Source organism: Ranitomeya imitator, chromosome 6 (genome assembly GCF_032444005.1).
Source record: "Ranitomeya imitator isolate aRanImi1 chromosome 6, aRanImi1.pri, whole genome shotgun sequence".
Taxonomy (NCBI): domain Eukaryota; kingdom Metazoa; phylum Chordata; class Amphibia; order Anura; family Dendrobatidae; genus Ranitomeya; species Ranitomeya imitator.
Genome location: NC_091287.1, coordinates 83,986,201 through 84,014,036, shown reverse-complemented (window position 1 = coordinate 84,014,036; position 27,836 = coordinate 83,986,201). Strand labels below are relative to the sequence as shown.

Here is a 27,836-nt window from a genome sequence, read left to right as displayed (position 1 = left end):
AAGGAAGGTTGCCAAGAAAAGCTCCGTTAATAACTTAGTAATGGAAATTCAAATACATATATTCAGTTTACTTTCTCCTTTATTCTAAGCAAAATTTCTAAATGATGCTTTGTGGCTCTAAACACATACATTTTAAACTAATTATAGTGCAATGTCAGCTGTCACATTCCGCTAATTTCTGTAAGTGTTTTAATTATCACATGGGAAATATGAACAGTTTTAAGCTGTTTTCAAACATAACAAGACATTAGAGTATTCAACTGGGATGTCAATCAGTGCCGAAATGAGACATTAAACAATTTACAGTAATCGTAAAGCATTGCGGAATATCACTGTTTCTATATGAAGATTTTTTTTTTTTAATTTAAAATCAAGACCCAAAATGACTGGACTTTGGCTTTGTTTTTTGACCACTGCAGTCATTTAACCACAGCACAGTTGTGGTTAGTTTTTTTTTAATATCACAGAATAATCCTTGACATTAAAATTAGCACATTTTATTTCATTACTATTAAATAGCATACCCATGTCAAGAAATATCAATAGGAAAAGAAGAAAAGATACTCAATTTGAAAGCTTCTCCAAACCAGAAGTAACACTGATATATGACCCTAAAAGATTATTCGAGTATGATTTAATATGGTCATCATTGATGATGACCATATTAAATAAACTTAAGTAATAAAGCAAAATCCAATTTGGACAGTGTAGGTAATTAGGGCTCTTGGGCAAAAGTCTGTTAATAAACCCTTATATGATCCTAGAAAAATCTGATCCTTGCCTGACCGTGGAGGTTGGCACCACTGTGGTCTACAATAGCCCTAAAAGCTAATGCATAACCAACTACAACATCCAATGATACAGGAAATGAAGAAAAAGAAACTTATCTTTGAAGAGCATGAAACCTTCTAAGTGTCTCATTGTTGATGCATTCTCCCCAGAAAAAAAAAGGTTCAACTTGCGAAAAAATTTCAGCGTTTAGGTAGAATCTCCCATGAAGTAGGAAAGGGGCAGTGCACAAATATCTCGGCATGTAGTTTGCACGCTGAGGTTTTTAAAGGTCCCTGCGTAAGGAGGACCTAATATCCATCGCTCACAGCATAGGAGTAAGCATGTTGTCAGTTTTCATTTTACCGGAGATATGGTGTGACCACACACCTTCCCCCCACCACATCTGCATAAGAAACTCTGTCCTACAGAAAATACCACCCATAAGTCCTACAATGTAGGCTGGATCCTGCAGGCTCTTGAGACCTTGCTTGTCTCCCTCCATCTATCAGCAGATTACTGTAAGACAGTTTTATCCACTACAATTGAAACTATAATAATCATGAATGGAGTTTTCAAAACCCAATGCAGATGCAATAGTTAAAGCAAACATGCATGAAATTGTAGGCATGTTGCTGACTTTTACATTTGCAGCACATCTAGTATGTTGCATAAAGTGCTGCACATTTCACTTGGTACTAAATAATGATTACATTTGTTGCAAATCTCCAGCAAAATCTGTGGCAAAGTATTCCGTCCATTTCTGCAAAGTGTCCAAGGTGCCATATTTCAATACAACAACACCAAGTCACATGTTGCTTGTGCTACTGTGAGCAGCCAGTGTGGCCTAAATGTGCTACCATGGCCTGCAGAGTCTCTGGACTTGTGTCCCATCAAGAACATCTGGGATGTCATTGGTCAGCAATAACAAAGATATCTGCCAGCAGTTGATCTTGATGATTTGCCCAAATACATTCAACATGGCAGAACAATCCTCAGACAACCATTAAGAACCTCACTGATGCCATGGCATGTAGGTGACTGTATTTCTATGTATTGTCCTCATATTCTATACTGAATCAAATCGAGACGTTTTGAACATTTTCATTTTTTAATTACTTGTATATTGTATGTTAATGACACATCTATCAATCATGTAATTTCCATAATTCTTTTCATTCAAGCTTTTGCAATTTGAATGTTGAAGAGTGTATTTTGTCACTGAATTTGGCGGGGATTTTTTGGCCAGATAAACATTATTTGAACGTATTTTTAAGGTTGGAAATATGTAAAGATACCAGTGTATAATACGAGGTCATGATTTACCGTTAGCTACATCATCATAGCATAAAGGACGCAGGAAAGAACAGAAAAGCAAAAAGTGAGAGGTCATATAATGCAGCCTAGAGGAAATGGGCACATTAACAAACTCCCACGTTTCAGACGGCGCCATCTGCTGTCTGGTCAAAAAAGTCTCCGGCATAACTGCAGCTGTTGTGTTTGTCACATAATCATTGCCCTACATACATGGGAAAAGGGGTTCAATCATAGATTCAGATTCAGGATGTCTAACAGTACAGAACACCATTAATCTTGGCTCTCTGAGCAAGGAACATCGAGTTCACTTTTAGATTGGTGAAAAGGGAAAATTTACCTGCATGGAGTGCGCTCATATTTCTTCTACACCGTACCCCAGCCTCTCGGTTTCCTGGTTGCTCAGGGGTGGCACACCATATACATCATATAGGATTGACAGGTCAGTCTAGGAGCATAGTTGCACTACAAGTCCAAACTGTGTGTCTGCAGCATCAGAGGAGCAATAAAGCCAAATTCAGAATGGCCCTTACATGCTGTATTGAGCCTGCTAGTGGAGTTCGCTCCTTACCTAGGTAGCCGGCCACTCAGACTGTAGGGTGCCTGGTAATCTATGCAATGAGCTGTAAACAATAGAATTCAAAGTCCATCTTTTTTTAAGACAAGAGATGATTTTAAGCAAGAGGTAACTTGCAAAGTTGATTTTTTTCAAGCACTTTGCAATTTTAGCCAGTTAAGAACTTGAGAATCCCTTTAATAAAATTCTGTTTCGTCGAGCTGATTTGTAACATGTAATCGTCTGGACGGCGGTCTTCTTAGGATTTGGATCTGACGCTTTTGAAGCTTAGTAACATGTTACTGTTATGAGCTGCACCATACTAAACTGTCCCAAAACATTAAAGAGGCTCCCAGAAAATGGAAATCTTGCTGAATTAGGTGAGCCATATTTTTTTTTCATCTGAAAGGGTTCACATGACCAGCCTCACGTCACATTAGTTTAGAAGGAGTTGTGGAACGGATCTCTTTAATTAGGTTTTCCGCATTAGAAAACCATTTCCATATTGTTCTTAATATGTCTCCGGGGTAAACAAAGCTCTGTGTAATACATGAACAATATTATCTAAATGAGCGAGGACTTTGGAAATCTAAATATAGTAAATAAGTCTTATTCTCAAGTGTTCAAACAGACATAGATCACCTCATTAACTTTCTCTTGGACATATCACTGACAACATAATTCTGAATATCCAACTAACAGGATCCTGCTGCTTGTGCTCTGTCAGCCATCAGAGAATTGGACTTACGGTAATTCCCATTATGGTGTAGTCATTTTAATTAAAGAGATTCTGTCTGGAAACCCTGGTTCTCACACTGGCTCACTTACTGGGCTTCTTACCGTAGTTTTGATATAACACTATTTTTTTTATACAGATCTGCTAATCCTATCAATGATGAGACCTGCTATGCAGTCTTAAATGGTGAGCCCATCTACGACAATTGATTGACAGCTTTATGCCTATGTACAGTGCACACCTGTTTACTAGACATAAAATGGGTAAAATAGCATACATTTTTTATGTAACACATTTGCAGAAAAATTAAAAACATATAAGTTACACAATGAAAAAATGCCAAAACAACTAGGAGGAAAAAGACAAAAGAAAAATAGAAGAAATTGTAAACCAATAGTCAATGAATGAATAAGATCTACTGTAAGTAACCTTCCACAGAGGAGCCCTAGATAGCAGTCAAGTGCCTTCCTTGATCAACACCGCTAGACCAGTAGGATGAGGCAAGGTATCACTGCCTAGCCAGATGGGTGATGGACCTAGAAGAGGGCTTCTAAACATCACACAAATGAGCAGTTAGAAAAGCAAATAACGTCTGATATCTAAACTTATCTCAAATACTATTATGAGCAGGTTGCGGGATGCAGTAACGGACCAGAGGTAGAGCAAGTGTTAATGTTTTTATTTCTAACAGGTGTATACTCCACGCAGCGAGGAGGATGGGGAAACAGGGATATTAAGGAATAAAGGATAAGCAGTTGGGGAAATGCAAGGTACTACAATAACAACAGGGTTCACAGTATAATTAATCCGGTCCTGACGACGTCCAGTATGCAATGCCCACAAGATGGAGAATGGCGCTAACAATGGTTAGCGTGTAGTATGTCCGGTGTAGTCCTGATGTCGTCTATGGACAGGGTCCTGGCGTCGACGATAAGTCTCCGGTGTCTTTCGCGGGTTCTTTGATCCGGGATCCAGCAAAAGAAGAGTAGCACAGTTAAAGTTACAAGAGTCTAATGTAGTTCAACAGACATGTACCTGGAATTTCCTTGCGTTGTGGGAGCCAATGGACGCTTAGCATGTCTTTGATCACAGTCTCTGTGAGCACCAATGGAACGCTGCTGCGGGAGCCTATACTGCTGTGGTGCTCAAGGGACGGAGCACTCTCTTCTCCTTGCTGCCCACTGTACGTTCCCGCCAGTCTAAACACTTCCACGCGCACTCTCCCTTTTTCCCCTTAACCATGCCCCCTACAGTCAAGTGCAAAGGTTGGTCCGGTCCCCTAATCTTTCCCTCGTACAACAGAGGAGACGGACCTGACAGTTCTGGACCTCGCGCAAAAGAGGTACCCCCGATCCGGTTCTTCTTCTTACACTATCATAGGTCTGTAATGCAATTATTCTTCTCATTTAGGCCATTTTTCATCTTATTAGATCTTTAGGAATCCCTTAGGCTCCAGGGCCCAATATATAGTTACGCGTTTTTGAAAAATAACTCTTCCCACTGCAATTGATCCATGATTTTGTTTTAAAATCATGTGGCCATTGATACTCTGCAGGAGGGTGGTGCTTCAGCAGTGCAGCCGAGCCGACCACATGCAGCTGCACAATTCATTAACACCGGTGATTTTATTGCTGATCTTGATAAGGGGGTATGGTGTAGTTGCTCCTGATTCATAAACAGGCACATGCCTCTGTGCGTCTCACCAGAAATCTTATTCCAGTCGCTGAGAGGAGTAAGATTTCTGGCATAAGGAACACAACTAGTGATGAGCGAGTATACTCGTCGCTCGGGTGGTCTCCTAGTATTTTGGCGTGCTTGGAGATTTAGTTTTCATCACCTCAGCTGCATGATTTGCGACTGCTAGACAGGCCGAATACATGGGTGGAATTCCTAACAAAGAGGCAACCCCCCCCCAATGTATTCAGGCTGTCTAGCAGTCGCAAATCATGCAGCTGTGGGGGATGAAAATGAAATCTCTGAGCACACCAAAATACTCTGAGGACACCCGAGCATGCTTGGGAAAACCCAAGCAACAAGTATGCTTGCTCATCACTAAACACCACAGTTCATCCTGAATTAGACCAGCTGTAGCTTTATGCCCCGGCTCTGTCCCAGCTCTGCACAGTTTTGTGGTGTTGGAAGAAACAGGCATATAAACACCAAAAGTTGTCAAATTTGTGTGCTACACCAAAATTTTGTGACTCTCCAAAGCAATGTACGCTAGAATTTTGGCAAAATTTTCTTTGGTTATTCTACAGGGAAAGTTCTGGGGCACACATTCCATGAGGAAGATCAATAACTTTATTCCATCATTATACAGAGCAGTGCAGTACTTCTCTGGCACTTTTGGAATTGTGCGATAGACCAGCAGGAAGCACATATGTTGATGCTCTTTGTTTTCTTCACGAGCTAAGCTAATATGGGAGGATGCAGCACAAAACCTAAAGAAGTGTCCATGGTGTGAATTAATGAAATCTTAGCTTCCCCTCTCACATCCTATTCCACTTTAATTATTATAAAGTGATGATATAATGGCCTCATTAGAAGTTGTTTAGAGCCCACATAATGGTTTTAACTACAGAAAATGTGTAAAGTTAAGAAAACAATAAAAGTGCTGCTAAATATTGAATAAGTCATATCATTAAAGTCATATCTCAGATACTTTCCCCATACAGGTCATACATAGGATATCTAACATATACCAAGAGGGCTGAAAAGTATGATATCCGGAAAGATAAGTTCTTCATTGTGTGACTGATGTGTATTCATTCCTCTGTATTATTGAGTTTTAGAAAAGGGAAGATTTATTAATACCGGTGTACCATTTGTAGTCACCATGTGGCAAATGAATCGAGATAGCACCGCTGGTGAAGGCGTAATATAAAAAGAGAGGGACAACTTTGCTTTCTCATAGAAAAGTCAGGAAAATTTTAAAAAGTGAGGTGCTCCTAACTGGACTCTTAAGCCTCTGAAATGGGGCCATAGCCAGAGAGATTAAAAAAGGCACTAGGTACAGTCATACTCAGGTGCTTGATAGAGTCCCCTACCCAGGGCCGGTTTTAGGCAAAGTGGGGCCCTAGGCAAAAGTTTAAAATGGGGCCCCAAATGCTAACATATTGCATATCACACAGAAGCATTTCGGTTGTATTTACATGCGCTGAGTTCAGGCCACAAAACTAGTGTGATTGACAATATTGAAGTCGTTCGACACTTGTTTCCCAGCCTCTTTACACCAACTGAGAAAGAATGATGGGAAAAGAACAATCACTAATAGATCAATCTGTTCCCATACAGTATCATGTTATCAGCAGCACATCTACAGTTTACACCGGTGATGTGTTGCTGAGAACAATGAATTATGTTCTGGCATAAACAATCCAATCACTTGATGAATATGCAGCTTGCTTAGTATAATACAACCCATAGTTCTCCATATATTATAATGTGCCCCATAGTCCTCCATATAGTATAATACACTCCCTATAGTCCTCCATATAGTATAATACACTTCATATAGTACTCCATATATTAAAATACACTCCTCAGGCCTCCATATAGTATTACTAGCTATTGAACCCGTTCTACGCCCGGGTGGCGAGCATTTATATTGGTATATGGTCTCCATCCTGTCATGTGCTGCTCCATCCTGCGTCCCCATCCTGTCATGTGCAGCTCCATCCTGCGTCCCCATCCTGTCATGAGCTGCTCCATCCTGCGCCCCCATTCTGACATGTGCTGCTCCCATCCTGCGCCTCCATTCTGACATGTGCTGCACCCATCCTGCGCCTCCATTCTGACATGTGCTGCACCCATCCTGCGCCCCCATCCTGTCATGTGCTGCTCCCATCTTGCGGCCCCGTTCTGTCATGTGCTGCTCCCATCCTGCGCCCCCGTTCTGTCATGTGCTGCTGCCATCCTGCACCCCCGTTCTGTCATGTGCTGCCCTATTCTGTCATGTGCTGCTCCCATCCTGCGCCCCCGTTCTGTCATGTGCTGCTCCCATCCTGCGCCCCCGTTCTGTAATTTGCTGCTCCCATCCATATGCCCCATACGCTGCTCCATAAAGGTTTATGGCCCCCATAAGATGCTCCATAGTATATGCGCCGTACACTGCTCCATAAAGGCTTATGGCCCCCATAAGATGCTCCATAGTATATGTGCCGTACACTGCTCCATAAAGGTATATGGCCCCCATAAAATGCCACATAGTATTATATGCCCCCGTACACTGCTCGATTATGGTTGATGGCTCCATAAGATGCTCCATGGTATTATATGCCCCCGTACACTGCTCCATTATGGTTGATGGCCCCATAAGATGCTCCATGGTATTATATGCCCCCGTACACTGCTCCATTATGGTTGATGGCCCCATAAGATGCTCCATGGTATTATATGCCCCCGTACACTGCTCCATTATGGTTGATGGCCCCATAAGATGCACCATGGTATTATATGCCCCCGTACACTGCTCCATTATGGTTGATGGTCCCATAAGATGCTCCATGGTATTATATGCCCCCGTACACTCCTCCATTATGGTTGATGGCCCCATAAGATGCTCCATAGGATTATATGCCCCGTATGCTGCTGCGATATATATAAAAAAAATACCATACTCACCTATCGTCGCTGGGCGCCGAGTGCTGGTGGGCCTGAGCAGGTGGGGACACCGGCGCGCTGTGGGGGTCAGGTGCCGGAGTCACCGCTCGCTCAGCCCCCGACACTTGCTATATTCACCTGGCCCTGATCCAGCGCTGCGTGCCGCTCCGTGTTCCGGCTCCTCTGGCTCAGTGTTTACGCATACCGCGATCTCCTGGGAGCGTCACTCTGTGGGGTCCAGACGGCGCCGGCACTTGCGCTTGCGCAGTCTATAAAGGCTTCGGACAGAGTGACGCTCCCAGCGTTATATTATAGATACACTTCCGATAGTCCTCCATATAGTATAATACACTCCATATAGTCCTCCATATATTAAAATACACTCCTCTGTCCTCCATATAGTATAATACCCGTGTTTGCGTGGGTTTCCTCCGGGCACTCCGGTTTCCTCCCACATTCCAAAGACATACTGATAGGAATTCTAGATTGTGAGCCCAATCGGGGACAGTGATGATAATGTGTGCAAACTGTAAAGCGCTGCGGAATATGTTAGCGCTATATAAAAATAAAGATTATTAAAGATTATTATAATACACTCCTCATAGTGCTCCATATAGTATAATGCACTGCCATAGTCATCCATGTAGTACAATTCACTTCCCATAGTATTATGCATCCCATAGTTCTTCACTTATAGTATAATGTACTATCCATAGTCCTCAATACAGTATAATGCAGCCACCCCACAGAGTATAATGCAGCCATCCCAAAGTGTAATGCAGTCACCCCACAGAGTATAATGCAGCCACCACACAGAGTATACTGAAGTCCTACCATACAATATAATGTAACCCCCCCTAGAATATAATGCAGCCCCCCCATATAGTGTAATGTAGCCCCTCCATAGAATATATGGTAGCCCCCCATAGAGTATAATGCAGACCCCCATAGAATATAATGCAGCCCCTCCATAGAATATAATGCAGCCCCCTTATATAGTATAATGTAGCCCCTCCATAGAATAATAATTTATTTATATTGCGCCAACATATTCAATATAGTTTAGTATATTCATATTCATATAGAATACAATGTAGCCCTCCTGATATAGTATATGTAAGCCCCCATACAATTTAATCTGGCACCCAATAGAATGCAATGTAATCCCCTCATATAGTATAATGTAGTCCCCTCATAGAGTATGATGAAATCCTCCCTCATAGAATATAATACAGCCCCACATAGAATATAATGTAGCCCAACTCCCCATAGAATATAATTGTAGCCACATCAAAGAGTATGATACAATCCTCCCCCATAGAATATAATACAGCCCCACCATAGAATATAATGTAACCCCCATAGAATACAGCCGCCCCAAGAATGCTCCAGGCTCGGCTCCGGCCTCAACGGTGGCATACAGTGGGTACGCGATGAAGTGTCGTCATCGTGTACCCGCAGTGTCAGAGGCAGAGGAGAATGATGGGACAGGGAGCGTCATCTGACACTCTCTCCTCCATCACTGCTTTGAACTGTACCAACGTCATAGATGCCGTCATAGTTAAATGTGGTGGTGGAGGGTCAGTGCTGGTGGCCCCCATGACTCATGGGCCCCATAGTGGCTGCGTGATGTGCTGCTATTAGCAGCATGCCACTGGCTGGGGGCCCCTGAGGGAGCGGGGGCCCTAGGCAGCTGCCTGGTCTGCCTGCCGCTAACTCCAGACCTGACTCTACCATATAAGTCACAAGTCACAGTGGGGGAAATAAGTATTTGATCCCATGCTGATTATTGAAAGATAGAATATCAAAAACAAAAACCAGAAAGTCACATTGTATAAATCATATAAATTTATTTGCATTTTGTAGCGAGAAATAAGTATTTGATCCCCTATCAACCATTAAGAGTTCTGGCTCCTACAGACCAGTTAGATGCTCCTAATCAACTCATTACCTGTAATAATAATAATCTTTATTTTTATCTAGCGCTAACATATTCCGCAGCACTTTACAGTTTGCACACATTATCATCACTGTCCCTGATGGGGCTCAGGATGTGGGAGGAAACCCATGCAAACATGGGGAGAACCTACAAACTCCTTGCAGATGTTGTCCTTGATGGGATTTGAACCCAGGACTCCAGCGCTGCAAGGCTGCAGTGCTATCCACTGAGCCACCGTGCTGCCCATAAAAGACTCCTGTCCACAGACTCAATTAATCAGTCAGACTCTAACCTCAACAACATGAGCAAGACCAAAGAGCTTTATATAAGGTTGTCAGGGGCAAGATCTTAGACCTGCACAAAGCTGGAATGGGCTACAAAACCATAAGTAAGACGCTGGGTGAAAGGATACAGCTGTTGGTGCAATAGTAAGAAAATGGAAGAAATACAAAAAATGACTGTCAATTGACATCAATCTGGGGCATCATGCAAAAATCTCAAGGTATCCTTGATCATGAGAAAGGTGAGCGATAAAAGGTCCCCCTGCTCAAGTAGGCACATGTGCAGACCCATCTGAAATTTGACAATGAACACCTTGATGATTCTGTGAGTGATTGGGAGAAGGTGCTGTGGTCAGATGAGACAAAAATTGAGCTCTTTTACGTTAACTCCACTCGCCGTGTTTGGAGGAAGAAAATGCTGCCTATGATCAAAAGAACAATGTCCCCACTGTCAAACATGGAGGTGGAAACATGTTTTGGGGATGTTTCTCTGATAAGGGCACAGGACTACTTCACTGCATCAAAAGGAGAATGGATGGAGCCATGTAACGGAAAATCCTGAGTGATAACTTCCTTTCCTCTGCCAGGACATTAAAAATGGGTTGTGGCTGGGTCTTTCAGCAAGACAATGACGCAAAACATACAGCAAAGACAACAAAGGAGTGGCTCAAAAAGAAGCACATTAAGATGCAAAAGAAGGCTCGTCCTTAGATGTGCCATCTTCGTCCTCCTCAAGGACTTGGTATCGGTTTCTCAGTTGTGTGGTTTGTGATGTCGCCATGGTCTTCTTGTTTCTTTTGGTCACATGCTTCCATTTGTCTGCTTTTGGAGGTTCTCTGACACTTTCTTCACCTTATGTGACCAGTAGAGATGCTTCTGTTCTGTCTAGGTAGTCTTCATTTTATTTGATGAGCTTCAAAGTTGTAATTCTTTCTTCCAGACCCCACACCTTTTCTTCTAAAAGGGCCAGTAGTCTACACTTCTGGCAGGTGAAGTTGGATTATTCTGGTTAATCTGTGAACATGTAGCACATGTTGCAGCTCACCATGTAGTTTGTCACATATGCCATGTTGCTCCTAGATCCTGCTGACTTGCTGTGTGTCTTCCTTCTTGTGTAATCTACTCAATCAACCAAGCTTTCTTGCAATAATGCCCTAGAAGCAAAAATTCACAAGGGTAAGACTTGAGGTTTAGCAATGCTTTTCAAGCAGCTGGTCCCAGCTGTACCCAACCATCTTCTTGCTGAGGAGGGTTTCACTTTTACCAGAAGGCACCTGGAATATGCAAATTGGTCTCCTCAAGCTTCAATCCCTGGTTTGGCAATGCTTTCCAAGTAGCTGGCCCCAGCTGTACCCAACCATCTTCTTGCTGAGGGAGACTTTTGCTTTTCCCAGAAGGCATCTGGAATATGCAAATTAGCCTCCTCAAGCTTCAATCTCTTTTTGGCGATGCTTTCCAGGCAGCTAGTCCCAGCTATACCCAATGATCTTCTTGCTGAGGTGAGACTCTTTTCTTTTCCCAGAAGGCACCTGGAATATGCAAATTGGCTTTCTCAACCTTCAATCCCTGATTGGCAATGCTTTCCAACAAGCGGCTGGTCCCGACTGTACCCAATGATCTTCTTGCTAAGGGAGACGCTTCGCTTTTCCTAGAAGGCACCTGGAACATGCAAATTAGCTTCCATCCCTGGTTTGCCGATGCTTTCCAGGCAGCTAGTCCCAGCTGTACCCAATGATCTTTTTGCTGAGGGAGACTCTTTGCTTTTCCCAGAAGGCATCGGGAATATGCAAATTTGCCTTCTCAAACTTCAATTCCTGGTTTGGTGATGCTTTCCAAGCAGCTGGTCCCAGCTGTACCTAACTATCTTCTTGCTGAGGGTGACTATTGGCTTTTCCCAGAAGGCAACGGGAATATGCAAATCAGCCCTCTCAAGCTTCAATCCCTAGCTTGGCAATGCTTTTCAAGCAGGTGGTCCCAGCTGTATCCAACGATCTTCTTGCTGAGGGAGACTCTTCGATTTTCCCAGAAGGCACCTGGAATATACAAACTGACCTCCTCCAGCTTCAATCCTTAGTTTGGCGATGCTTTTCAAGCAGCTGGTCCTGGCTTTACCCAGCGATATTCTTGCTGAGGGAGACTTTTCCCTTTTACCGGGAGGGACCTGGAATATGCAAATTGGCCTCCACAAGCTTCAATCCCTGGTTTCATGGATTTCTTGGATTCTGCAAAGCTGGAGTTTTTTGGGGTTAATTTTTGGAGTTTGAAACAAAGTATGTATAATTGTAATTATGTTTTTAAGTGAAGAATCACAGGATTTCTGCCCTATAAAATTTAAAACGATTTACGAAATCTGAACTAAAAATGTACAAAAATGGATGAGAACATCTTTAAGTAGCTTGACGCAGACATCTAAGGGAAAACCTGCAAAAAAAAATCTGTCTGTGGGAGACATTGCCTTAGGGTGAATTCACACTCGTCTGATTAATCCAATGCAAAATATATAATGAGGTCTAATGTCTGTGTTTAGGGTTTACAAATTTTATTCATACGCCATAGTTGTCACCTATTGCTATGCAGATTGTAAAAGCCATGTATAAAATGGAAATTTTGAAGTATACTTTGATCTCATCTCTGCAGCAGAAAAAAAAGAAAAAACCCACATGACCTTCACTTTTAGGCCACGTTCACACCCTCAGTATTTGGTCAGTATTTTACATCAATATTTGTAAGTCAAAACCAGGAGTGGGTGATAAATACAGAAATGGTGATTTGTTTCTTTGATACTTTTCCTCTGGTTGTTCCACTCCTGGTTTTGGCTTACAAAAACTGGTATGAATGTGGCCTTAATAGAATTTTCAGGAAGGTTATATTAAAATGATATAATTTCCTGCCCTTATGCCTTATTCCCTGATGGTCTCTGTACTCTAAACCTTCAGCCATGATCAGCGTATTACAAATCATTCGAGTTTCATCCAGAGAACTTGATTTTCGTCCATATTGTTATCCATATATCTGTTTGTTTTGTTTTTTTATACATCCGTGTGACTTTCGATTTTTTACATCAGTTTAAAATGTATATTATCTATTATATTTTCATAGATTAAAAACTTAATTGTATCTGGAAAAATCATATGCTACACAGATCATCTGTACGGGATACAATTTTATTTTGAACACCCATAGACCTCTATAGGAGATTCTCCTAAAGGCCACATGCAAATTAGATAAAATTAGGCAATGCCTGCATTTTCAGAAAAAAAGAAAAGATGAAAATCTAACCTAACCTTCCTAACGTAACCTTCCTGACAATTCCCCAGACTGACGATTTGGGAAAAGAATAGGATTGGCAATTTAAAGTCAACCAACCAACTTTTGCTCTACCTGGAGATTGTTGGAATTGTCTCGGCATCGTAACACATGAATACTCGTCATGTGGATACTCTAGATGGGATTATTATGGGGCATTCTGACTAGTGATGAGCGAGTGTACTCGTTGCTCGGGTTTTCCCGAGGACGCTCGGGTGACCTCCGAGTATTTATGACTGCTCGGAGATTTAGTTTTCATCATGGCAGCTGAATGATTTTCAGCTACTAGCCAGGCTGAGTACATATGGGAGTTGCCTGGTTGCTAGGGAATCCCCACATGTAATCAAGCTGGCTAGTAGCTGTAAATCTTTCAGCTGCCATGATGAAAACTAAATCTCCGAGCAGTCATAAATACTCGGAGGTCACCTGAGCAATGAGTACACTCGCTCATCACTAATTCTGACACTATTGGAAATCTTCCATCAAGACATATTCTGTATTTGAGGGCATGGCTTATCTGCGAAACGTTTTAATGTGCGATATAGAACACAAAGACATTCTGCCTGGTCTCATTGTAAAAGATGGCAGATGTTACTGTTTGCAACATTTGCTAAATATTTTTCAAAAATGTTTTACCAATCCATTTTATTTTATGTCGGTGCGTAAGATTTCTTACTGTTATTAGTCTTTACGTGTAACTTCTTGGTAGTGAACACTTTGTCCACATAGAAATCTGGGCCAGGTGTGGGAAAAACACTCGGAAAGCAAAGTGACTGTCTGGTGGACAATAACATTTAGTTGAATGTAGCTCTTGAAAGATGCAGGTAAATGTGTGTGAAATTCACTTAAAAAAAATATTCCAATAAACAAAAGATATTACCTATCTGGATAATTCTTAGTGGTGTGGGTCCTACTATTTTTTAAAAAAGGGGCCACTTCCCTACTGACTGCTATTATTGTTAAAGGGAACCTGTCACCCCGTTTTTTCAGTAGGAGATAAAAATACCGTTAAATAGGGCCTGAGCTGTGCTTTACAATAGGGTATTTTTTGTCCCCTGATTCCCTACCTATGCTGCCGAAATACCTTACAAAAGTGTCCTTTTTCGCCTGTCAATCAGGCTGGTCAGGTCGGATGGGCGTGGTCACAGAGCTGTTTCTCCCCCACATCTTGCTTATGTTCCCGTTGGTGGCGTAGTGCTTCTCGCATGCGCAAGTGCCGAATGCACTGCGCAGCTGTAGAAAAAGAGCGCGCTCGCCGCTATTCAGCGGTTTCTCGGTGGGCGCGGCCATCTTCCTGAGGCCGCGCGTGCACAGATGGAGTCTTCTGCTTCCCGGGGCTTCAGGAAAATGGCCGCGGGATGCCGCGCGTGCGCAGATGGACATCGCGGCGGCCATTTTCCTGAAGCCATGATTCGATCAAAAATACCCTATTGTAAAGCGCAGCTCAGGCCCTATTTAATGGTATTTTTATCTCCTACTGAAAAAACGGGGTGACAGGTTCCCTTTAATTTGGAACATTCCACATGTAGGTCCACACCTGTAAGTAATGCAGACTCACTACATGCAATGACAACATTATAAGTACGATGCGGCTGCTGATTGTGCTCAGGGTCCAGGTGACGTAACAACCCAACGTGAGCTCCGGGAACACGGGTGCTGACACCACTAGAACAGCGTCAGCAGTGACTATAAGTGTTTTTGTTTTCATGGGGGTAAATATTAAAATTGGGAATTGGTTGTCCTAGTAGTGGACAATCCCTTTAAGCAATAGCAGAAAAAAAAGCAATAAGGCCACATTCACAAGTTCAATATTTGGTCAATACTTTTAAGTCAAAATTAGGTATGGAACAAGTTTTTTTTTAAATTGTATTTGCTGTATAATAATCTTTGAAAATATAATGGTAAAACATATGGAACAGACTATCTGCTACAGCAGAAAGATTTGCAATAATTCTGTGTTGTTGACCCATCAGAATCAGATTACCACAATGTGGATGAGAACATAAGGATATTATACAACTCTAAATCTATAAATCTTATTTTTAAAACCAGAAGAACAGGAATCCAAAAATTGCACCTCTCTAGAGCGTTCACCCCATGTATGCGTTTGTGTTGTTTGTTGTGTCAGCAATACTAACCTCATTAAACAATCATTGGTCAGTAGTTCAACCCCAAGAAAAGGATGGTTGAATACTGACCCTGAATGGCCTTGACTGCTCCATATACATACCCTTTGTAAATTAATGAGATAAGCTTTCAAATTGCAAACCATTCCCAGAATGCTTTTCGGCCAAAAATTTGCATAAGGAAAACCTTGATGATAGAGCATTGTTGACTATTTTACCAAACACTTGTGATTTTTACCAAGTTGATGATTTTTTGCTTTTTTTTGTTTGAACTAAATCCTTCTTTCCATTTGCACTTTTTTTTTTAGTCTAGTTTATAAATTTACCTGTTTTTGTTTTTTTTCCGTTATCCACTGAAGGAGATTAGTTTTTTGAGATGTTTTCGCCTAATTTATCATTTGTGACCTTTGCAATACATTTTGTGACATTTTGAAACGTACTCTAACCCCTGACCCGAGTGATTCCATATACCACCGAAATGTTTGACATTTTGTGAAAAATGCAACTTTTTGGACTAAAAAAAGTAAAAAGAAAAACACAAAACCAGTTTAAGACAGAAATAAAAGACTATTTTCGACTTTGGATGAAATTCATAAACCGTGTGTGCCATTTTAATGAATTTGTCACAAAATGGCAGTGAGTATCACAAGACAGAAAAAGAAAAGGGACTTAAAAAATGATGAATTAGACTATATCGTTTTTCTGTGTAGATTCTAAGGGTATGTGCACACATCAGGATTTCTTGCAGAAATTTTCCTGACAAAAACCGGACATTTCTGCCAGAAATCCGCATGCGTTTTTTCCGTGTTTTTTCATGCGTTTTTGATGCTTTTTTTGTGCGTTTTTCCCAAATGCATAGAATAGCGGGAAAAATGCAGAAAATCCACTAAACTAATGAACATGCTGCTTTTTTTTACCGCGATGCGTTTTTTCGTGGAAAAACGCATCATGTGCAGAAAACTTGCAGAATGCATTCTAAATGATAGGATGCATAATGTATGCATTTTTAATGAGTTTTTATAGCGTTTTTACCGCGAAAAAAACACGAAAAAACCTGAACGTGTGCACATAGCCTAATCCTGATTCTGGTTTACAATTAGTGACGTGAATAAGAACGTTTTTGCCAAATCATAATGTTCGCAAAAAATAAATACTGGTAAAGTATTCACAGAATCTGCTATAGAAGAACAGTTATTCTGTGTTCAGGATCTCCCAGAACCAAGTTATCACAGTGTGAATGAAACCATGTATGTTCCTCCCCAAATCTAAAACTTGACATCTTACTTTTAAATCAAAAGGAAGAGGAGTCCAAAAATTGCACCTCTCTAGAACTTTCACCCCAGGGATGCTTTTGTGCTGTTTGTGGTGTCAGCAGTACTAACCTCATTAAACATTCATTGGTCATTAGCTCAACCCCAAGAGAAGGATGGTTAAACACTGACCCAGATTGCCCATGACTGCCCGGTACGCACGCTCTTTGTAAATTAAGGAGATAAGATTTCAAATTGCTAACCATTCCCAGAATGCGTTTTAGCAAATAATTTGCATAAGGAAGAAGGTGACCTTGATGATAGAGCATTGTTGGCTATTTTACCAAACACTTGTGATTTTTGATTAAGTTTTTGGTGTTTTTTGATCTTTTTTGTTTTAACTAAATCCTGCTGTCTATTTGCATTTTTTAAAGTCTAGTTTATATATTTACCTGTTTTTGATTTTTTTCAATTCTGCACTGAAGAAGATTAGGTTTTTGAGATGTTTTCGGCCTAATTCATCATTTGTGACATTTGCATTAAATTTTGTGACTTTTTGAAACATACTCTAGTCCCTGACCATACTGATTCTATATACAACAGAAGAGTTTATGACATTTTGTAAAACATGCAACTTTTTGGACTAAAAGAAGTAAAAAGAAATAACAAAAAAAAACAACAAAAAACACAAAACCAGGTTAAGACAGAAACAAAAGACTATTTTAGACTTTGGACAAAATTCATGAACCGTGTGTGCCATTTTAATGAGTTTGACACAAAATGGCAGTATCACAAGACAGAAAAAAGAAAAGGGACTTAAAAAAACAAACAAAATGCAAATGATGAATCAGACCATATAATTTTTCTGTGTAGATTCTAATCCTGATTTACAATTACTGACGTGAATAAGAACATTTTTTCCAAATCAATATTCACAGAATCTGATATAGAAGAAATTATTCTGTGTTCAGGATCCCCCAGAACCAAATGATCACAGTGTGAATGAGATCATGTATGTTTCTCACCAATTCTAAGACTTGAAATCTTACTTTTAAACCAAAAGGAGAGCATTTAACCCCAGGACGTATGGATGGATATTACACAACTCTGGATCTATAAATCTTATTTTTAAAACTAGAAGAACAGGCATCCAAAAATTGCACCTCTCTAGAGCGTTCACCCCAGGGATGCTTCTGTGTTGTTTGTGGTGTCATTAAAAATTCATTGGTCAGTAGCTCAACACCAAGAGAAGGATCGTTGAATTCTGACCCTGATTGCCCATGACTGCCCCATACACATACCCTTTGCAAATCATTCCCAGAATGCTTTTCAGCAAATAGTTTGCATAAGGAAAAAATTGGCCTTGCGGACACAGCATTTTTGGCTATTTTTGCCTTACTATATTCCCTGATCACTAAGGTCCTGATTCATCATTGCATTTCTACTCATTGCTTCGTGTGAATTATGGGCTTTTTGATTTCCAACAAATTCAAACAACTTGCACCTTTTTTCAAGTTCTCTTTGGGCGTTTAGATATCATTAAGCTTTTTACATCAGTGTGTCTTTTCCAGGTAATTTAGGCCGGGATCACACATGCGAGAAATACGTCCGAGTCCCGCATGGTAATCCCGGGCCCTGCGGCCTGCACTCCGGAGTGGAGCGTGCGGCCGCATAGCAATACATGGAGCCGCACGCTCCGCTCCTGAGTGTCGGGTGCAGGGCCGGGGATTACCATGCGAGACTCGGATGTATTTCTCGCATGTGGGATCCCGGCCTTAGGGCAGTCTCACACGTCCAGATAATTCCGGTACCGGAAAAATCAGTACCGGAATTATCCGTGTCCGTGTGCCCATGCATTTCTGTGGCACATCAGTGTGGCACACGTGTGCCGCCCGTGTGCCCACTGGGTACCACATGCACCGTGCTGGGTACCACATGCACCAGCATCTGGTGCTGAAGCCGCCATTCATATCTTCCCTGCAGCAGCGTTTGCTGTAGAGAAGATATTTTTTTTTTAATTTCTCATGTTTAAAATAAAGCTCCATGTCCCCAGCCCCCTCCCACCCCCTGTGTGCCCCCGCTGTTCTTAAAATACTCACCTGGCTCCCTCGCTGGCTGGCGCTGCTTCCTGTCCTGGCCGCATCTTCTACTGTATGAGCGGTCACGTGGGGCCGCTCATTTACAGTAATGAATATGCGGCTCCACTCCTATGGGAGGTGGAGCTGCATATTCATGACTGTAATCGGCGGCCCCACGTGACCGCTCATACAGTAGAAGGTGCGGCCAGGACAGGAAGCAGCGCCAGCGAGGGAGCGAGCCGGGTGAGTATTTTAAGAACAGCAGGGGGGCACACAAGGGGTGGGAGGGGGCGGGCACATGGAGCTTTATTTTAAACACAAGAAACTAAAAAAAAAGGAATATTCATATCTTCTTTACAGCAAACGCTGCTGCAGGGAAGATATGAATGGCGGCTTCAGCACCAGTGGGGGGGACAGCGCTTACTGTAGCGCTGTCTCCTGCACGGCACACAGACTGCACACGGACAGCGTCCGTGTGCGGTACGTGTTTTACATGGACCCATTGACTTCAATGGGTCCGTGTAATCCGTGCGCTCCCACGAACACTGACATGTCTCCGTGTTTGGCACACGGAGACACGGTCCACAAAAAATCAATGACATCTGCACAGATGCATTGATTTTAATGTGTCTACGTGAGTCAGTGGCTCCGGTACGCGAGGAAACTGTCACCTCACGTACCGGAGCCACTGACGTGTGAAACCGGCCTTAGACTGATTTATTAAAATGCAGCTTTTTCAGAAAGTTGAAAAATATGGTGCAACTTTTAGTCCCTCTGCTGTAGTGATTTTATATGCAACAGTCATTTTTTTTAAAACATTTTGAAAACTGTGCAACTTTTTACACATAAAAGTAGCAAAAAAGAGTTGAAGACAGAATAAAAATAAGCTCATATGGGGCTTTGAGCAAAATGTATGAAGTACGAGCGCCATTTTGATGAATTTTGCACACAAGTCTGCAAAAACCCTAAAAGAAAAAAGAAAAGGGACTTAAAGAAATGCAAATGAGGAATGGGGCCCTATAGTTTTCCTATGTGTAGGTTCCACTCATGATTTTGGATTACAGTTACTGACGTGAATAAGTAAATGATTCTTCCATGCAGCAATGGTTACATTAATGAAATACTGGTTAGATTTACACACCAGAGTATCTATAGTACTATAATAGAGAAAATCAGATTACCCCAGTGTGAATGAGGCCTTATGACAATTGCTAAATAGTCCTCCCCCCAAAAAAACTAAAAAAATAAAATGGCACTACAAGTCTTAGGCCACGTTCACACGTTCAGTGTTTGGAAGCCAAAACCAGGAGTAGGACAATCAGAGGTAAAATATAATAGAAACACGTTACCACTTCTGCATTTTGATGGTTTTCGCTTACAGATACTGATGTAAAATACTGAACAAATACTGAACATAGGAATGTGGCCTTACTTCGAAACCAGAAGAACAGTGATCCAAAAATTACACTTCTCTTCATGAGAGACTAATAAATCCTTTAGAGACTTGGCTCTTTTTGTTCTAGATCTGTGTCTCCCAAGCTCCAGTACTCATGGTCCCAACATGTCATGTTTTCAGGATTTCCTCAGTGTTGCACAGGTGATAGAATTTTTTAAGGCATCAGAAATCGCAACAGGTTCTTTCACCTGTGCAATGCTAAGAAAATCCTGATGTGTTGGTGGCTGTGAGGATGAGGTTTGGGAAACACTGGACTAGAGTATACAGTGATGTTTTTTTCTTTTTTTGTTTTTTCATTTTTGCCTTGTTGCCTCACTCCCCTCTCTGACATTGCTGTTTGAGTGCTTTTTTGTGCATTTCAGGGCATTTAATTAAATTATTTTTAACAAGTTCCTCATAAGCAGGATTCTGCTAAGTTAAAGGGAATCTGTCACCCCACAATTCGCCTATAAGCTGCAGTCACCGGCATCAGGGGCTTATCTACAGCATTCTGTAAAGGTACCTTCACACATAACGATATTGTTAACGATATCGTTGCTTTTTGTGACGTAGCAACGATATCGTTAATGAAATCGTTATGTGTGACAGCGACCAACGATCAGGCCCCTGCTGGGAGATCGTTGGTCGCTGAATAAAGTCCAGAACTTTATTTCGTCGCTGGACTCCTGCTGACATCGCTGGATCGGCGTGTGTGACACCGATCCAGCGATGTCTTCACTGGTAACCAGGGTAAACATCGGGTAACTAAGCGCAGGGCCGCGCTTAGTAACCCGATGTTTACCCTGGTTACCATGCTAAAAGTAAAAAAAAAACAAACACTAGATACTTACCTACAGCCGTCTGTCCTCCAGCGCTGTGCTCTGCACTCCTCCTGTACTGGCTGTGAGCCGGAAAGCAGAGCGGTGACGTCACCGCTCTGCTTTCCGGCTCACAGCCAGTACAGGAGGAGTGCAGAGAAGCAGAGCGCAGCGCTGGAGGACAGACAGCGGTAGGTAAGTATCTAGTGTTTGTTTTTTTTTTACTTTTAGCATGGTAACCAGGGTAAATATCGGGTTACTAAGCGCGGCCCTGCGCTTAGTTACCCGATGTTTACCCTGGTTACCGGCATCGTTGGTCGCTGGAGAGCGGTCTGTGTGACAGCTCTCCAGCGACCAAACAGCGACGCTGCAGCGATCCGGATCGTTGTCGGTATCGCTGCAGCGTCGCTTAATGTGAAGGGGCCTTAATGCTGTAAGATAAGCCCCCGATGTAACCTGAAAGATAAGAAAAACAAGTAAAGGTACCTTCACACTAAACAATATCGCTAGCGATCCGTGACGTTGCAGCGTCCTCGCTAGCGATATCGTTTAGTTTGACAGGCAGCAGCGATCAGAATCCTGCTGTGATGTCGTTGGTCGGGGCTAGAGGGCCAGAACTTTCTTTGGTCGCTGGCTCTCCCGCTGACATCGCTGAATCGGCGTGTGTGACACCGATTCAGCGATGTCTTCGCTGGTAACCAGGGTAAACATCGGGTTACTAAGCGCAGGGCCACGCTTAGTAACCCGATGTTTACCCTGGATACCATCCTAAAAGTAAAAAAAACAAACGCTTCATACTTACCTTCAGCTGTCTGTCCCCGGCGCTGTGCTTTCCTGCACTCCCTGTGAGCACAGCGGCCGGAAAGCAGAGCGGTGACGTCACCGCTCTGCTTTCCGGCCGCTGTGCTCACAGCCAGAGCAGAGAAGCAGAGCTCCGAGGACAGACAGCGGAAGGCAAGTATGAAGCGTTTGTTTTTTTTACTTGTAGGATGGTATCCAGGGTAAACATCGGGTTACTAAGCGCGGCCCTGCGCTTAGTAACCCGATGTTTACCCTGGTTACCGGCATCGTTGGTCGCTGGAGAGCTGTCTGTGTGACAGCGCTCCAGCGACCAAACAGCGACGCTGCAGCGATCCGGATCATTGTCTGGATCGCTGCAGCGTCGTTTAGTGTGATGGTACCTTTAGACTATACTCACCCAGGGGCGGTCCCGATGCAATGGGCATCCCGGTCCGGCGCCTCCCATCTTCATATGATGACGTTCTCGCAGGCGCCGGGCCTCTCTGACCTTTCCTGGTGCCTGCGCACTGCAGTACTTTGCTCTGCCCTCAACAGGGCAGAAAAAGTACACCTGCGCAAGAGCTGCGGCAGGAAGCAAAGAAGAGGACATCATCGTATGAAGATGGGAGGCGCCACACCCGGACCATGACGCCCATTGGACCGGACCGGACCGCACCGGGACCGCCCCTGGGTGAGTATAATCTAACTTGTTTTTCTTATCTTACAGGTTACATCGGGGCTTATCTACAGCATTATAGATACAACTTGTCTGTGACTTTTTTTCAGCTCTGATTTTGTGCTAAATACAATGCATGGACAAGGTGGACAAGTCAGATCCAAAACACTGATGAACAACAGTCCTTGTTTTCACGAGCATGAAAAGTCAAACGTCTGAATGAGGGCTAAGACTGGGGCTGCACGGCAACATGTGTTACGTGAGAGCAATACTCTAAAAAATATCACAATAAAACACTGGTGCAACTTGTCTGTGACTTTTTTCATCTCTGATTTTGTGCTAAATAAAATGCATGGACAAGGTGGACAGTGAGTGAAACTCTATAGAAATGTAAATGTGGGGGTGGGGCAACATGGTGGAAACAGAATGAACTGTCTGGCCTCCTATGGCCCTAGAGTAAGCATTCATTTCCTCACCTTCAGATCTTATTCACACATCAGTTTTTTGGTCAGTATTTCCTCAAAGCCAAAACGAGGAGTGACTCAAACACTGTTGTCCTGATTCATTATTGCATTTATACCTGTCGTTTTTACCAAATTTTTGGTCTTTTGATAATTTTTATGCACGAAATTCAGTTTTCCGTTTGTGTCTTTTTTAAGTTTCTTTTATGTGTTTGTCTGTTTTTTTTAATGTTCTCCATTGTGGGAGTATATTAGGGTTTTAAAATGTTTTTGTCTAATTCACCATTTGTGAAGATCTTTGCAACAAATTTTTGCAACTTTTTGAAATCTACTGTAATCCCCCAGCTCCCCCAAGAGTTATTCTATATACTCCATACATTTCTACATTTTGCAAAATATGTGACTTTTTTTTTTACTAAAAAAAGACCCCTATATCTGTTAAAGAAAAAAAAGAATATTTTTGACTTTTCATAAAATTCATCATGGATGAATTTGGAGCAAAAATGTCAGCGAATATCACAAGACAGAAAAAGAAAAGGGACTTAAAAAAAACCCACAAAATGCAAATGATGAATCGGGCCCATGTTTTTTTTTTTTCTAAATAGGTTCCAAGCCAACAGGCTTACAATTACTGACATGTGGATAATTAAATGTTTCTGTCATATTTTGATGTTTATAATAATAAAACACAGAGCAAAGTATCTTCTATAGCAGAAAGATTAGGAGTTACTCTGAATTGTGGCTCAACCAGAATCAGATTACTGCAGTGTAAATGAGACCAGATGTTTTATTCCAACACTAGATCTACAATTCTTACTTTGAAACCAGAAGAGCAGGGTTCCAAAAATTGCTTGAAATGAATGTTTCTGCCAAATAGTAATGTTTGCAAGAGTAAAACACTGGTAAAATATTCAGGATACCACAGCACCAAATTATCACAGCGTAAATAAGACCACGTATGTTTCTCCTCCGCTCTCAAACTAGAAATCTTAAACCAAATAAACAGGGGTCCAAAAATTACACCTCTCTGGAGCTTTCACCCCAGGGATGCTTTTGTGTTGTTTGTGGTGTCAGCAATACTAACCTCATTAAACATTCATTGGTCAGTAGCTTAACCCCAAGAGAAGGATGGTTGAATACTGACCCTGATTGCCCCATGACTGACCTATAGATACGTCTCTTTTCAGTTAAGGAGAGTAGATTTCAAGTTGCAAATTTTACCCAGCATGCTATTCTACAAATAGTTTGCATAATCCTTTAGAGACTTAGCGCCTTCTGTTCTAGAAGATATAGTGAATGTTTGATTTTTGCACTGTTGCCTCAATTTCCCCCCTCTGATGCTGCTGTTTGAGTAATTTTTGTACATTTAATTCCTTGTTTTCTTTTATAACAAGTTCCTCATTAGCAGGATTCTGCTCAGTTACAGGGAATTTGTCACCCCAAAATTCGCCTATAAGCTGCGGCCACCGGCATCAGGAGCTTATTTACAGCATTCTGTAAGGCTGTAGATAAGCCCCCGATGTAGCCTGAAAGGTAAGAAAACAAGTTTGATTACACTCACCCAGGGGTGGTCCCGATGCGATGGGCATCGCGGTCCGGTGCCTCCCATCTTCATACGATGATGTCCTCGCAGGCGCCGGGCCTCTCTGACCTTTCCTGGTGCCTGCGCACTGCAGTACTTTGCTCTGCCCTCAACAGGGCAGATAAAGTACGCTTGCGCAGGAGCTGCGGCAGGAAGGCGCCGGACCACGACGCCCATCGGACCAGACCGCAGCGGGACCGCCCCTGGGTGAGAATAATCTAACTTGGTTTTCTTATCTTTCATGTTACATCGGGGGCTTAGCTACAGCATTACAGAATGCTGCAAATAAGCCCCTGATGCTGGTGGCCTTAGCTTATAGGCAAATTTTGGGGTGACAGATTCCCTTTAAAGCAAGAAATATTCAAGCTACAAATAATACCCAGGATTCTTTTCTACAAGTAATTTGCATATTCCTTTTGTTGCTTTGCCTCCGTATTTGATTGCTACATCCATATGAGACCAGACCGAGTTAAGCCACATCTGAATTAACCCCTTACCGGCATCGGACGTACTATACCGTCCGATGCCGGCTCCCCTGCTTTGATGCAGGGCTCCGCGGTGAGCCCGCACCAAAGCCGGGACATGTCAGCTGTTTTGAACAGCTGACATGTGCCCGTAATAGGCGCGGGCAGAATCGCGATCTGCCCGCACCTATTAACTAGTTAAATGCCGCTGTCAAACGCAGACAGCGGCATTTAACTACCGCTTCCGGCCGGGCGGCCGGAAATGACGTCATCGCCGACCCCCGTCACATGTCCGGGGGTCGGCGATGCGTCTCCATTGTAGCCATAGAGGTCCTTGAGACCTCTATGGTTACTGATTGCCCGTCGCTGTGAGCGCCACCCTGTGGTCGGCGCTCACAGCACACGTGCAATTCTGCTACATAGCAGCGATCAGCAGATCGCTGCTATGTAGCAGAGCCGATCGTGCTGTCCCTGCTTCTAGCCTCCCATGGAGGCTATTGAAGCATGGCAAAAGTTAAAAAAAAAAGTTTAAAAAATGTGAAAAAAATAAAAAAAACATAAAAGTTTAAATCACCCCCCTTTCGCCCCAATCAAAATAAATCAATAAAAAAAAAATCAAATCTACGCATATTTGGTATCGCCGCGCTCAGAATTGCCCGATCTATCAAATAAAAAAAAGTATTAACCTGATCGCTAAACAGCGTAGCGGGAAAAAAACTCGAAACGCCAGAATTACGTTTTTTTGGTCGCTGCGACATTGCATTAAAATGCAATAACGGGCGATCAAAAGAACGTATCTGCACCGAAATGCTATCATTAAAAACGTCATCTCGGCACGCAAAAAATAAGCCCTCAACCGACCCCAGATCACGAAAAATGGAGACGCTACGAGTATCGGAAAATGGCGCAATTTTTTTTTTTTTTTTTTTAGCAAAGTTTGGAATTTTTTTTCACCACTTAGATAAAAAATAACCTAGTCATGTTTGGTGTCTATGAACTCGTAATGACCTGGAGAATCATAATGGCAGGTCATTTTTAGCATTTAGTGAACCTAGCAAAAAAGCCAAACAAAAAACCAATGTGGGATTGCACTTTTTTTGCAATTTCACCGCACTTGGATTTTTTTTCCCGTTTTCTAGTACACGACATGCTAAAACCAATGATGTCGTTCAAAAGTACAACTCGTCCTGCAAAAAATAAGCCCTCACATGGCCAAATTGACGGAAAAATAAAAAAGTTATGGCTCTGGGAAGGAGGGGAGCGAAAAACGAACACGGAAAAACGAAAAATCCCCTGGTCATGAAGGGGTTAAACTTACCACTGAAACCATATAACTAGACGTGTATTACTTGAGTTTCCCACAAAAACAGAAAAATCTAGTCCTCCTGACATTGGAGCCAAGTCATCTTCAGAGTCGGGGAGCCGACGTTCACTGTAAGGCTCTTCACTGTAGATCCTGGCTAACATAATGATGGCTTAATGTGGCTAATGCTATTCATGGGGACATTACAGGTGGCATTATTATGGGACATAAAATCACTGTTGGGGCGAATTCTCATTCAGATGCCTGTTTTTATCCACATGTTCTATCTTCTATGGTTTTCATGGATAGAAGAGGGAACCATTATAGCCTATGGGGTTGTTTACATGTCCGAACTTTTTTGCGAGCCGTGTGTTCACAAAAATATCATGAAGAAGTGTCCATATTTTTGTGTGATAGATGAAAATCACCCATACAAATCTGAGTTCGTGAAAATTACATACTGCACACAGATGGCATCAGCCTGATGGAAACAACTGACATACGGAGCAAACACTGAGGAAAGTCAAATCCAAAACACTGATGAACAACAGTCCTTGTTTTCACGAGCATGAAAAATCAAACATCTGAATGAGGGCTAATACTGGGCTACACAGCAACATGTGTTATGCGACAGCAATACTCTAAAAAATATCAGGATAAAACACTTGTGCAACTTGTCTGTGACGTTTTTACAGCTCTGATTTTGTGCTAAATAAAATGCATGGACAAGGTGGACAGTGAGTGAAACTCTATAGAAATGTAAATGTGGGGTGGGGCAACATGGTGGAAACAGAATGAACTGTCTGGCCACCTATAGCCCTAGATTAAGCTTTATTTTATGTGTTTGTCTGGTTTTTTCTTAAGGTACCGTCACACATAGCGACGCTGCAGCGATACCGACAACGATCCGGATCGCTGCAGCGTCGCTGTTTGGTCGCTGGAGAGCTGTCACACAGACAGCTCTCCAGCGACCAACTATCCCGAGGTCCCCGGTAACCAGGGTAAACATCGGGTAACTAAGCGCAGGGCCGCGCTTAGTAACCCGATGTTTACCCTGGTTACCATCCTAAAAAGTAAAAAAACAAACACTACATACTTACCTACCGCTGTCTGTCCTCGGCGCTCTGCTTCTCTGGTCTGGCTGTGAGCGCCGGGCAGCCAGAAAGCAGAGTGGTGACGTCACCGCTCTGCTTTCCGGCTGACCGACGCTCACAGCCAGAGCAGGAGGAGAGCAGAGCACAGCGCTGGAGGACAGACGGCTGTAGGTAAGTATGTAGTGTTTGTTTTTTTACTTTTAGGATGGTAACCAGGGTAAACATTGGGTTACTAAGCGCGGCCCTGCGCTTAGTTACCCGATGTTT

General features: G+C 42.5%; 1 protein-coding gene and 3 non-coding genes across 5 annotated transcripts in view; 1 reads left to right on the top strand and 3 right to left on the bottom strand.

Moving 5' to 3' along the window:
- The window catches only part of HDAC9 (histone deacetylase 9), a 774,871-nt gene that overhangs the window by 129,611 nt on the left and 617,424 nt on the right, over window positions 1-27,836 (top strand). The gene's annotated exons all lie outside the window — the stretch shown is intronic.
- LOC138643788 (U4atac minor spliceosomal RNA) lies at window positions 15,563-15,689 on the bottom strand. The gene has a single exon (XR_011314302.1). It is a non-coding gene; the product is annotated as a U4atac minor spliceosomal RNA (small nuclear RNA).
- On the bottom strand, window positions 16,933-17,059 carry LOC138643786 (U4atac minor spliceosomal RNA). Its single transcript, XR_011314301.1, has one exon. It is a non-coding gene; the product is annotated as a U4atac minor spliceosomal RNA (small nuclear RNA).
- On the bottom strand, window positions 24,133-24,259 carry LOC138643790 (U4atac minor spliceosomal RNA). The gene has a single exon (XR_011314304.1). It is a non-coding gene; the product is annotated as a U4atac minor spliceosomal RNA (small nuclear RNA).